This window comes from Acomys minous, assembly GCF_964271855.1.
Source record: "Acomys minous genome assembly, chromosome: 8".
Taxonomy (NCBI): Eukaryota; Metazoa; Chordata; class Mammalia; order Rodentia; family Muridae; genus Acomys; species Acomys minous.
The window spans coordinates 109,720,952-109,734,705 of NC_140489.1; the positions used below are offsets into that span (position 1 = coordinate 109,720,952).

General features: G+C 37.1%; 1 long non-coding RNA gene across 2 annotated transcripts in view; it reads right to left on the bottom strand.

Annotated features, from left to right (window-relative positions):
* The window catches only part of LOC311603585, a 66,892-nt gene extending 54,790 nt beyond the window's left edge, over positions 1 to 12,102 (bottom strand). For both annotated transcript variants that reach the window (XR_014781140.1, XR_014781142.1), the window contains exon 1: positions 12,004 to 12,102. This is a non-coding gene — a long non-coding RNA (uncharacterized lncRNA). The remainder of the gene's footprint in view (positions 1 to 12,003) is intronic.
* Positions 12,103 to 13,754: the final 1,652 nt, after the last annotated feature.

Here is a 13,754-nt window from a genome sequence, read left to right on the forward strand (position 1 = left end):
ATTTATTTATTTTATCTTATATGAGTGTTTTTCCTGTATGCATGTATGCAAAGCACAGGTGTGCCTGTTGCCTAAGGAAGTAAGAAGAATGGATCAGATGCCCTGGAACTGGAGTTAAGGTGGCCTCAATCTACCTCGCTTTCTAACAGGAGATTTAAATCCTTCAAAGTAAAGGTATTCTATGTGATGCTAAAACCGCCTGCCTGCAGCGTCCTACTAGGGAACAAAATGGCGTACAGGGCAGCAACAAGAACTAGTAACTGGACAAAACGGAGTGATCTTAAACAAAACTCTCAGAAAATTGGTTTCTTTTTCTTAGAAGAAATGCTGAATGTGTGTTTACTTGACATGAAGAAAACGAACCTACGTTTTATTTTTAAACAAGAGTCTTCTTGTTACCTAAACATAATTTTGTTGTGTTATAGACATGGTCATTAAATAGGTAAAAAATTTTAATCCATTGGCATTTGGAGGAAGAGGCTATAATATGTCATATGTGTAGACTTAATCAAAACACATTTATGTGCATGTATGTAATTCTCAAACAATGAAAAATAAGAAGAAAAAAACTAAAGTGGAATATGTGGTTTACTGGTAGACCGAACACTTAGCATACACTGACCGCAGTGCAGGAGAAAAGAAAAAAAATTAAAGGAAAGAAAGAAAAGACCACTGATGTACATTGATTTACACCTACTTGTGTATGTGTGTGTTTTTTTGCGTGTGTGTTCTATACCCAGTATGAAAATATAAAGTTAATAAAATAAATAAATGTAATTAGAGAGAGAGAGAGAGAGAGAGAGAAAGAGAGAGAGAGAGAGAGAGAGAGAGAGAGAGAGAGAGAGAGAGAGAGAGAACAAGGTGGAAAGTTGGTTATACTATGATGCAAATTCTTTCCAAGAGATGGAACCTATCTCTCAGGTCCTGGAATCTGGCCGTTCCAGGGTAACTCACTTTTACTAACAAGATATTTACACAGTGGTTGAAAATGTTTACCATTTGGCCTGGCCTACTCTTGCTTTTCTTTTGAAGCCTAACCTTACTGTATAAGGAAACGTGCCATAATGGATTGTGAGAGATAACTTAAAGCAGAGGCCCACTGCCCTATAAGAGAACAGTACGAAGTATCAGCACACTACGGGAAACTCTTGGAGAGCATCAGGCTCAGCTTAGCCACTAACTGTTTCTTGGACCATAGTAGAAGTGTAAGATGCAGTTGATAAACAGAATCTTAAGCAAATGTTGACTGTTGTCTCAGGCTAAGTGTATTCAAGTAGAACTCTGGTTTCCCCTATTTGACCACTTCCCCTCGGTGGGGAGGCCGGGTGGCACTCAGAGGAAGGGGAGGCAGGCTACCAGGATGATGCCTGATAGGCTGTGATGATATGGTGGGGGAGGAGGTCCCCTTCTGACTCACACCTAGAGGAGGAGAATAGGGTAAGAGAAGGAAGGAGAGGGGAATGGGAAGATACAAGTGAGGGGATAACAATTGAGATGTAATATAAATAAATTACATGAATAAAAAAAATAAAAATTAAAAAATATTCAAGTAGTTTAATTGTAGGAAAGGAAAACTGGTAACTTCCTCAAATGGAATATATAAATAAGATTATTAAAGTGTTGGGGAAAATGAAACTGAAGTTTTTTTTTCCTTCTTGGGGCTACTTGAAACATGTTGTTTCTTAATAATATACCATAGGTAGGTTTGTGGAGAAAGAATGTGAATATGGCCTATGGTCTGTTTATAATTGGAAGCAGCAAATACATCTGGCTGTACATGGCCACTTAGATAAACCACAAGTGGGTGTTTAGGGCATTGAAAGAATAAATGTTCTGGATTATAAAAAAGACCATCATGACTGATGAATATTGTCACTTAAGGAGCATTGCTGATAGGTCTTGAATGAAGTGACAGGGATGTCAGATGTCACTCTAGGAAGGAGGGACAAATGGTGTCTAGTGGTAATCTCCATGTAGTAGACATGTCAACAGAACAGAGTACCAGCGTATCTATCAGGAGGTTTGAAAATCCCCTTCTAGAATTCAAAATTAAATTCAGAGACAATAGACTCACTCTACATGTATAATTCAAAACCTCTCAAGAGAAAACCCTAGCCTAAATATGCATGATAAACAAAAAAGTAATTTACAATAATAAATGGATATCTGTTAATTGGCCAGTGCTACATTATTTTGTACAGTATGATGGGTTGTGGAGAAGGAAAGGGCTGGCAGTGTAGACCAAGGCAAGTGTGCCCTGTTGAGCAGCATCCCATAAAGGACATGGCCGGCTCTTGCTTCACTCAGAATCTTCATTCCTGGAAAGTCCAAGGTTTATATTATAAAGCTGAGCAAAGGACTTGTTGATTCTCTAGAAGTCAAATTCTAAGCTCACACAGTAACTAAAGAATTATTCTTCCACTAATATAAACACTCAATAGCTAATTTAAGTGAGAGATATTTAAAACTGTTGTTACTGTGTGGACATGTGCCCTTCCATGCAGAAATTTTGGGGCTATAATAAGAACCAGAGTTGTTTTTTGTTTGTCTGTTTTTGTTTTGTTTTAGTTTTTTTAAATTGGCCTATCGTAGGAAGAAATAACTCCACAAATAAAATAGTCCCAAATTGTCCCAGTCTCTTGTCACAATTTCTGTGCCATTCTTTTGTTTCTAACTTATTAATCTATTTTGGATAGTCTTATATGTAGATGTAGATCTTAAACCTTGAAATGCTTCTGCTGTCTATGAAGTACTCACCATTCAACATCATAAAGTGACTTCTTCCCTTGGTACTACTGAATTTCCTTTTGATTAAACCTACAATCAGTTTATCCAGCATTACACCTCTGCAATAGTGTTTACTGCATAATTTTTGTTAGATTTTTTTTCCCTTAGAGTTAATTATAGTTTCATTTTACTTTTACATTAGTCTAGCATTCTTTGCATATTTAAATAAATTTGCTGGCTTCAGCTAAGGGTTTTATAACAAGCCTAGTGATAATTTGCAATTCTAATTCCCTATTTTCTCCTTTCAGGCACCATCTAACTTCTCCTGTTCTGGTGTAGGTTGTTTGCTCTCTTGGCTTTCCAGCCAAAAATCACCATGAACTTTTCCTGTCTGCCACAAGGAATTTACTTTGTCCCTCTTCTTGATTGTTTCTTGTTTTCTTTTATCTGAATCCACTGCCTCACTATAGGGAAACACTACCTCAATGGTTTTATATAAAGTAATGAAAGAGGACAGCATTTTCAATAGGCACCACATGAATGCTTAGAAGTCACTCATAATTTACACATGGGTTCCTATTTTGCTGTAAAGAATTCGATAAGAAAGTCTCAATCTGCATGCTTTACAGACAGTGTGAAACTAGATTTACATTACCTAGAATCTATTTTCCCCGGAGAGCTTTTAAGATGGTCCCATGAAAATTTAAATTCTCATGACTCCTAATGACTTATGGTTATGCCCAAAGAACATGGCATCCCTCAGTACCCACCAGAAAAGCTGCCAGCGAGAGATTAACACAGACTCGTCAATGTACAGATAAGAGACTGTGGCACAGGGAGCCTCAGTGAGTGTAGGTAATACACCCCTCCACTCAAACCTCAAGGAACCTCAGAGAATAGATAGAAGTAGTGTAAAAGCCAGAGGTAGAGGATGACTTTTAAAACAGCAACTGTTTCCCAGACGAAACAGGGCAGTTTCTCATCTAAGCTCACAGTGAATGTGATGACATTCACAAACTCTAGTCTGACAAAATCCTAGCAGGTACCGGTAAGGTGCTGATTTGCACTAGGATTTGCTTATTCGCTTATACGTTTACTTATTTGTTTAGCTTGAGATGGAGCCTCTGTGTAGCCCAAACCTTAACACTAATCCTACAGCTTCAGCTTTGCAAATTCTGAGTTTACATGCGTGGGCAGCAATATCTCGGATTCTGTTTTCTAGTTTCCTGAAAGTAAAGCGTAACACTTTTTTTTTTTATGTAGTCCTTTGCTGAGGTTCTCCTTTGTCCCGTTACTTTTGTCATACACCTATTTCATGAGAAGAACGATCCTACACTTTCCTTATTTTTCATATCCTCACCATAATTTGGAATGAATGTTATGATAGCCCTTTAAAATGATTTATAAATGTTTCTTATACTTCTTTGTTCATGAACATTTCATATGAGACTGTTGTAATGTCTGATACCTGTGCTCAGTGTTTGGGGATATTCTTTAGTGTGATAAATAGCTGAAATTTTAGTCAGTGTAATATAAAACGATGAAGTACATTTTTATTCCCTTTTCTTCAGCTTTAGTATAGTACATCCTCACAGTAGATTATGCATTCCACATACAGTTTTAAATTTATCAGTGAAATAGGATTTAATAGACACTCATATTCTGTAACTGGTTGAGGCTTCTTGCCATGGCTCATAATGTTGATGTGTTTTACCCTCTTCCTCCTTTCTCCCCTCAATTTTTCTTCATTTTTCTTTTGTTGTCATGAACAAATTGTATATGCCTTCAAAGAGCAACCCTTGATATAGATAAATTGTTGTTATTTGATTTTAACTGTATGTTTTACTGCACATGGTTTAGTCTTATAAACATTTGCGTCTTCCTCCTGCAGTTGCTGTATTTAATTTTTCCATCTAAATTCTCATGAAGAGCACTGACATCGAATAGATTCCCACATATAATGTGTATTCATAAGCTTTATTTGAATGTATGGATTTTTAGGTATAATTTCCCTAACCAGTTTCACCTAAATTCAACTATTTAGATATGTGGCTATTCAATCAATTCTGTCTTAACAGATTTACTTACAGTTAAAATTCATTTCTAGCAGTAAATGAATGCAAAAATATTTCAACGTAGGTGGAATATTATCCAAAGTTGCAACCATTTATGATTTATATTTCCTTGAAAACTGATTATAATCTGTCATTTGTGTGGGCAGATGGTTTAATAGGCACCTATTTAGTCATTATTTGCATCTTCTATGTATTTGTTAGCCTGGTTTGGTGTGTCTGCTTAGAGGTCACTTACTGTTTCTTGCTACAGTTATCAATTTGTCATTTCTCATTGACTCTATTAGATTACCCTTTATACACTCCACATCCTTTTTCCTAGCTCGCACCCATGCCCCATTGGGATGCGTTTCTGTTCCACTGACCCACATATCAGTGTGTCCTTTTGCTAACTGTTTCCTGCCATGCTACTTATCATTAAGTCTATGATGGTTCTACTGAAAGACTCAGTTTCTTGGGTTCTTTGTGTGTTTGTTTGTGGGAGTGATCCCTCTTTCCAAACTCATAGTTTTACCTTTACTTCATCACTATAAAGTGTTTTTTGGAAGTAAATACTTTTTAAATAGTCTTATTTTTCACTTCAATTAGATTCTTTTATCAGTTTCTCCTGAATGTATTTTTGATATATCAGAATGTATATTTTGCTTTTCCTTTGTCTTTGTGTTTACCCCCAAACATTTTATGTTCTTCCATTATCTTTATGAATTATTTTATTATTTATGTATTTTCATTTAATTTAATTTTATGTTACATATTTTAGAAGTAACTCAGTGATTATAATATACAACTGAATCATTATAGTCAGCATTTACTATTTTTTCTTCTACTGTTAATATGATGGCTTTATGATTCATACTTCTATGACTCCTCTTATTTTAATGCTGTTTTGTGGTACTTTTTATTTTTTAATAATATTATTACTTATTCAATTTACATCCTAGTAGTAGGTCCTTCCCTCCTCTCCTTCCAGTCCCACCCTCCTTCACTCTCCCCTCTCACCTCTTTTTCAGAAAAGAGAGACCCCTAAACACCCACCTGACCCCATGAAATTGCATCAGGACCAAGCTTGTCCTTTTCCCCTTTGGCCCAGGAAGGCAGTTCCACAAGGGGTATGTGATTAAAAAAAAACACACACACACATAACAGAGTCCATTTCAGGGACAACCCCACTGCCCTTAGTAGAGGACATGCATAAAGCCTGAGCTGCCCATCAGCTATATCTCTGTAAGAGGCCTACATCAAGTCCATGCAGGGGTTTTTGGTTGGTCTTTCAGTTTCTATAAGCCCCTCGGGGCCCTGGTTAGTAGACCCCGTTGGTTTTCTTGTGAAGCTTCTGTCATCTCCAGGTCCTTTTCTTCTCCCCCTCCCCCCCCCCCCCGCCGAGTTTTCCACAAGATTTCATATACTTCGGCAAATGTTTAGCTTTGAGTCTCAGTATCTGTTTCTAAAATGACAACCCTGCTAGGCTTCCATCTGCAAGCATATCAGAGTATCCATAACAGTGTCAGGGGTTGGCTCTCTTCCACCGGGTGAGTCTTAGGTCGGGCAGTGCATTGGTTGGACATTCACTTTCTCTGCTTTGTCTGTTCTACCTTTATTCCCGCACGTCTTGTAAGCTGGGCAATTTTTGAGTCAAACTTTTTGTGGGTGTGTTGGTGCTCCCCTCCCTCCACGGGGAGTCTTCTCTACTTAGAGCATTTCCTCTTCCGTTTCCATGGTCCCTGCTAGTGGGAGTCTCAGCTATAGTCCACCACTTTGCTGCCCAGGAAGGAGCCTACCCTGACTTAGGTCTCCAGCTTGTCACAGAGATGGCTTCACCCACAGTTTCTCTTTTTCTGTAGGTCTTCTTTCCTTCCGTCCCCGCTCTCCAAGTGGTCTGATCTCCACCCTCATTTCTTCCTGTGCTCCCTCTCCTACCTTGTTCAGTCTCTTCATTTACTACCATTGTCTATTCTAATTCCCTTTCTGGATGAGATTTAGTCATCCCTTGGGTCCTCCTTATTCTTTATCTTCTTTTGGTCTGTGCATCCTGTAATAGGTGACTAAAATCTGCTTATAAGTGAGAACACACCATGTGTACCTTTCTGCATCTGGGTTACCTCACCTAGGATGATCTTTTCTAGTTCAATCCACTTGTCTGAAAATTTCATGATTTTTTCTTTAATAGCTGAGTAGTATTCCATTGTGTAAAGGTACCACAGTTTATTTATTCTTCAGGTAAGGGACACCTGGGTTGTTTTCAGTTTCTGGCTATTATGAATAAATCTGCTATGAACATAGTTGAGTAAATGTCCTTGTTTATGGCAGAACACCTTTCGGGTATATGCCCAAGAGTTATTCTCAGTTTTCTGACAAAGAACCAGATTGGTTTCCAAAGTGGTTGTACAAGTTTGCACACCCACCATCTTCACTAGCAAGTGTTGTCCCTTGAATTTTTGATCTTAGCCATAAGATCTTAGGTATAAGATAGGTATCTTAGGTATAAGATAGAATCTCAGAGTCATTTTGATTTGCATTTTCCTGATGAGTAAGGACACTGAGCATTTTTAAAGTGCATCTAAACCATTCAAGACTCCTCTGTTGAAATTTCTGTTTAGCTCTGTGTCCCATATTTTAATTGGGTTATTTTGTTTGTTGGTGATTAATTTTTTGAGTTCTTTATGTATTTTTGGTTATTAGTCCTTTGTTGGATGTAGGGTTGGTAAAGATCTTTTCCCAATCTGTAGGCTGCAGTGTTTCTATTGACAATATCTTTTGCTTTACAGTTATTCATGAGGTCCCATTTATTAATTGTTGATCTTAGAGCCTGAGCTATTTGTGTTATGTTCAGGAAGTTATCTCCTGTGCCAAAGCCCTTCCCACTTTCTCTTCTAACATATGTAATGTACCTGGTTGTATATTGAGGTGTTTCATCAATTTGGACTTTAGTTTTGTGCAGGTTGATAAATATGGATCTATTTGCACTTTTCTATATATAGACATTTAATTAGACAAGCACCAATTGTTGAAGATGCTCTCTGTTTTCCATTGTATGGTTTTGGCTCCTTTGTCAAAAATAGTGTCTGTAGTTATCTGGGTTTATTTCTGGGTCTTTCATTTGATTCCATTGATCAATTCCTCTACTTCTATGCCCGTGTCATGCAGTTTTTTTCTTTATTATTATTGCTTTGTGGCATAGCTTGAAGTTGCCAATGGCAATATTTCTAGAAGTTCTTTTATCGTATAGGATTGTTCTTACTTCTTTGCTTTTCCATTTGAGCAATAGAATTTTCTTTCAAAGTCTGTAAAAAATGTATTGGTATTTTGATGGGGATTGCATTGAATCTGTAGATTGCTTTTGGTAAGATGATCATTTTTACTATGTTAATCCTTCTTATCTATGAGCATGGGATATTTTTCCATCTTATGGTATCTTCTTCAATTTCCTCAGAGACTTGAAGTTCTTGTCATAAGGTCTTTGATTTGCTTGGCTAGAGTTACATCAAGATACTTTATATTATTCATGGCTATTGTGAAGGGTGTAATTTCCCTAACTTCTCAGTCAGCGTGTTTGTCACTTGTACACAAGATAGCTCTTGATTTTTTTTAGTTAATTTTATATCTAGCCACTTTGCTGAAAGTATTTATCAGCTGTTCCTTGGTGGAATTTTAGGGGTCATTGATGCATACTATCATATCATCTGTGAGGATGGATACTTTGATTCCACTTTGGGTCTGTTTGATTTCCTTAAATTGTCTTATTGCTCTAGTTAGAACTAGAAATGGAGAGAGTGGGCAGCCTTGTCTTCTTCCCAATTTTAGTGGAAATACCTTAGGTTTCTCTCCATTTCATTTGATGTTGCTTTATAGAGCTTTCATTACATTTAGGTATGGGGCTTGCATTCCCAATCTTTCTAAGACTTTTATCATGAAAGGGTGTTGTTTTATCTTTTCAAAGGCTTTTTCTGCATCTAAAGAGATGATCATGTGGGTTTTTTTTTCTTTTGGTTTGTTTATATGGTGGATTACATTGATGACTTTTTATATGTTGAACCATCTCTGCATGTCTGGGATGAAGCATGATCATGGTGGATGATGTTTTTGATGTGTTCTTGCATTTGGTTTGTATTTTATTGAGTATTTTCGCATCAATGTTCATAAGTGAAATTCTCTTTCTTTGATAAGTCTTTGTGCGGTTTAGATCTCAGGCTGCCTGTAGTTTCATAGAATGAGTTTGGCAACATTCCTTCTGCTTCTATTTTGTGGAATAGTTTATGGAGCATTGGTATTAGTTCTTCTTTGAATGTCTAGTAGAATTCAAGGTGAAAACCATCTGGGTCTAGATTTTGGGTTGTTTTTTGTTTGTTTGTTTGTTTTGTTTTGTTTTGTTTTTTTGGTTGGGAGATTTTTGTTATAGTTAATTGCTTCTAATTCTGTAAGGGTTATAAGATTCTTTAAACTTTTCCCCTGACCTTGATTTAACTTTGGCAAGTGAAATATATCAAGACGTTCTTCCATTTTCTTTAAATTTTTAAATTTTGTGGAATACAGGAATTTGAAGTAAGACCTAATAATTCTTTGTATTTCCTCAGTGTCTGTTGTTATATCCCCTTTTCATTTCTGCTTTTGTTAAATTGGATGCAGCCTCTCTGCCCTTTGGTTAGCTTCACTAGGGGTGTCTATCCTATTGATTTTCTCAAAGAACTGATGCTCGGTTTTGTGAGCCTTGCTGAGTAGGCTGAAGGTGCTGAGTGCTGCAAGTCTAGTACAATGCATGACTCTTGGACCTGAGAGACAACCATGGTGGATCTGAAAATGCAGATCTCCATCCCCGAGAATGCTTCCTCCTGTCTGAGAAACACAGTTGCTGGCATTCTGGAGTCAACACCTAGGCCCCTCACTAGGTCAGAGTCTCAGATCTTCAGGCACTTAAGCAATGGGAATAGTCATCTTGGAACCTTTGTGGTACTTTTTAAGTGCACATATATTTTTTATCTCCAATGAATTACTGTTACTGTTGCACAATTAATAGTATCCTGTATAGCTAATTTTCTAGAACCATCATGCTGCCGTACATTTTATGGTTTCAAATTCTGATCAGTCAATTTTTATCTACAAATTCTCTTTTGGTATATTTTTAGGTGTGTTCCTACTGACAGGTATATATATCTTTGGATGTAAATACAGTTGCATCACTTTCTGAAGTAGAATTTGGGAACCAGTGAGGTGGCCTGGTATGTAAACGCATTTGTTGCCAAGCCTGTGATCTGGGGGACCACTATGTGGAAAGGAAGAACCAACTTCCACCTGCTTTCTGTTCCACACATCCATATACACATAAAGTAAATAAACAGTTTAGAAAAGTTCAAGATATATTTAGGACTAGGGAGTGAGTTATAGCTCCGTGGGTAAGGTGATTGCTGTGCAACCATGAGGACCCGAGCTCAGTCACCAACACCCATCAAAAGAAAACATGTGGCTGAGACAAGAAGATCCTGCAGGGTCCCGGCCAACTAGTTCTTTCTAATCAGTGATCTACAGACACATTAAGAGATGCTCTTTCAAAAAAAAAAAGAATTGAAGAGTATGATAGAAGATAACCATCAGTGACCTCTGGCCTTCTTCCACACAAGCACATACACACATGCGGTGTGTACTCACACACTAGCTCACACAAACAAAAACTTATTGCAGTCATAAAACTTTTGTTACACACCGTTTTTTTACACGGAGTTTAAATTCTGTGCCACTTAAAAAAACATTTGTTTTCCATTTGTTTTCAGTTAAAGCTATTCTCAGTCTCATTCTTCTGCTGTTTTATAAGGGCATCCATACATTTTCCAAATAATTACACTGCAATCATGCTAGGTATGTTATTTCTTCAAAACAAGTGCTTTTGTGATCTGTAGTACTTCTTATTTGTGTAGCTTGAAAGTTTTCATATTACAAAAATACTTCATAATGTCTTCCAAAAATTCTCTTTCTGTTTTTTCATCTCTCTGGCATACCATTTACCAGCATGTCCATTGTATTGTGTGTCTCTTACATTAATTTTCTGTATTACCTATGCATGCTTCTATCTTTCCTCAGACCAGCATCTCTTACTTGATTATTTTAAATTTCTTAATCATTATTGTCCAGTCTATTGGTAACACTGTCTGTTGAGTCAGTTTCTTTATTACTACTTTTGACTCAATAGCTCCCATTTGTTTCTTTCCCAATTCTTAACAGGTCCTTGATGAAATTATTTACAATATTGTGAATATTTTTACAAATGTCAATCAGAAGTATAAGTATGGTTTCATAACTATACGAACATTAACTGTGCTTTGAGGGTATTTACTTATTTTTCTATCTAAGTTTTTAATTCATGCATTTTACATATTAATTTTTCTTTGAAAACCTGGTGTTGTCATATTTTAAAAATCTATTCTGTTTTGGATTCCTTAAATCTCTTTATCCCTACTCCACCCCAATCCCTTCCAACACCCCCAACAATAGGTAGGGGAGAAAGAAGGTTAGTGGGGAAAAGGGGCATAGCTTTTCGTAGCTACTTTCTGCTGTTCAGGGTCATCAGCTTCCTTAGGGCAAGTCCAATCTTTGTTTCAGGATATCTCCAACTTCCTGTAAAACTGCCTCAATAGCAACCAGGATCATCAGGAGGAAACACCAACAGCCTTCTCTCTTGGAGCCCCCCAGTCTCTCTCTGGGTCTGGCTTTTATCCCTACTGAAAAAAAATCACACCCTGCATGAGGTAGTTCACAGCTGACAAATATCATGTGTCCTCTCAAGAGGCAGTTATCAGCTGTGGACAAAACAGAACAGCCCCTTTATCCCACACCTGGGAATAAAACCAAAACACGTTTACATATAAATGAAAATTCCCACAACAACGTGGTACTATGCAGGAAATTTTAGAATGCTTGAAACGTTATCGTCTTTCAGATAGAATGAATTCTACTGTTTCTCAGGAAGAAGAAGACCAGTTTACTCAATCATTGAATGAGTTGATCTGAGAATGGAGTATAATCTGGGCAAATCCTCCTATGCGTGCCTCTCTTTTGAACCAACTCACCAGTCTAACTCTCAGATCTCATCCGCTAGTATATTATTTCAATAGGCCTCTTTCTTCTGTTTTCATCACTTGTTGACCAAGAGAATCATGGTAACTATATTAATTTTCAAAAAATCCTTTTAAGTTTATAGTAATCATTTACCAAATACCTTAGGAGTTTGTTGAATGCTGAAAGGGGGACTAATGATGTCGGCCTCTCAAATTCTTTCTACATGTTAATGCATGAATGTCAGCCCCTTCAGGTTGCCCATGTTGCCTTGTTTCTCTGTATCCTGGCAACCACGCTCTGCCTATCTTGTCCACATTTGATCCGACACAATTCTCTTCTGTGGTGAGTTGTAGCAGAATACTGGAATCTTCACTGTGGCTTGATTACTTGAAGTCACTTCCTTCAACAACGCAGAGGAGTTCAGACAAAGGCTAATTTCTATGCTGTCTAGTTAAGCTGTTGATACATTAGTGGGCAACACTAATGTTTGCTAATTGATATTATTTTGCTATTATACTTCATTCACATGGTAACAGATGATTCCATTTCTAAGGTCAAATGCAATGAAAAACATCTTCAAACTGAAAACACATTTTTATTGACCCTACCTTTTTTTTAGCAAGTGAGATTTTCTATTAGTATCAGTTATAGATACTATTTGATTTATTCTGGTGGTCTAGAGAGCAAACAGCCAGCTAGCTTTTTTTTTTCTATTGTGCATCAGAGATCTGCCCATTCAACTCTTTGATTTGTCTATTTACTTCTAGAAAAATGGGACATCTATATGAATTCAAAGTTGAACACCTCACTGATAAAAAAAAATGAGAGGAGAATATTTCAAATATTTTATGCATGACAGTCAGCACCAGGGGTGGCATAGTACTATTAGAGCCGACTTCCCCCTGGCACTTCGGGTTGGTGCAGTAAGTGATAACTATGTAGCTTAGCAACAACAACACCAAAGCACAATTATTCAAGATTAGGATTTTAGAAAAAGCCAAGATCAATTTGTGAAGTAGTTTTTGGTAAAGTAAGATTTCAAAAGGACTCTAGGACTTTGGTCCTCAACATTTTTAATGCTGTGACCCTTTAATACAGTTCCTCATATTGTGGCAACCTCCAACCATAAAAGTATTTTGTAGGTACCTCATAACTGTCATTTTGCTACTGTTATAAATCACAATGTGAATATCTGATGTGAAGGATATTAAATATATGACCTCCCCCAAAGGAGTCATACTGGAAAGAAGTTGCTCTCAAGACTGAATGCACTGAAGGATAAGCCAGTGAATTTTACACATCTACAAAAGCTCAGAAACACTGACTCTTTGGTAGGACACCGTTACGTAGAAAGAAATCACAAACATGGTGAGAATAGCAAATACTGTCTGAGTTCTCTGGATATAGACAAAGCCTATATCATGTTTTGAGATAAACTTCAAAGCTGAGTTCTACTCCAGAGGAGGTAACAGAACTCTCGCAGCTAAGGAGAAAAAGGAAGCCTTTATCAGACAGACATCATGCCAACATTTTGTTTTTTTAAATTCCATTCCTAACAAAAACTCACAAAATTGTAAAAAGGTGAATTACCAGGACAGCAAACATAAGGTACAGGGGATGAAGTATAAAGGAAACTGTCTACATAGAATTTGACAGGAAAATTGCATATTACCTAAAATAGGATTTTCCCCTAAACCTGTGAAATGCCTATAATAAATGTTATTTTGCACAGGAAGAAATAGGCAGGGAGTCTATGATACCAAAGAACAGGCTTTTTGATGGTGAGACTTGTAGGCTTCAGAAAGAGTTTATGGAATTGTGTTCTTGAGTGAGACAGCAGACATTTATTTTCAGAACGCACTGCGTAGAATCTCAGGGACCACTTCTCAGATGCCAAAGGAGCTTAAGCTT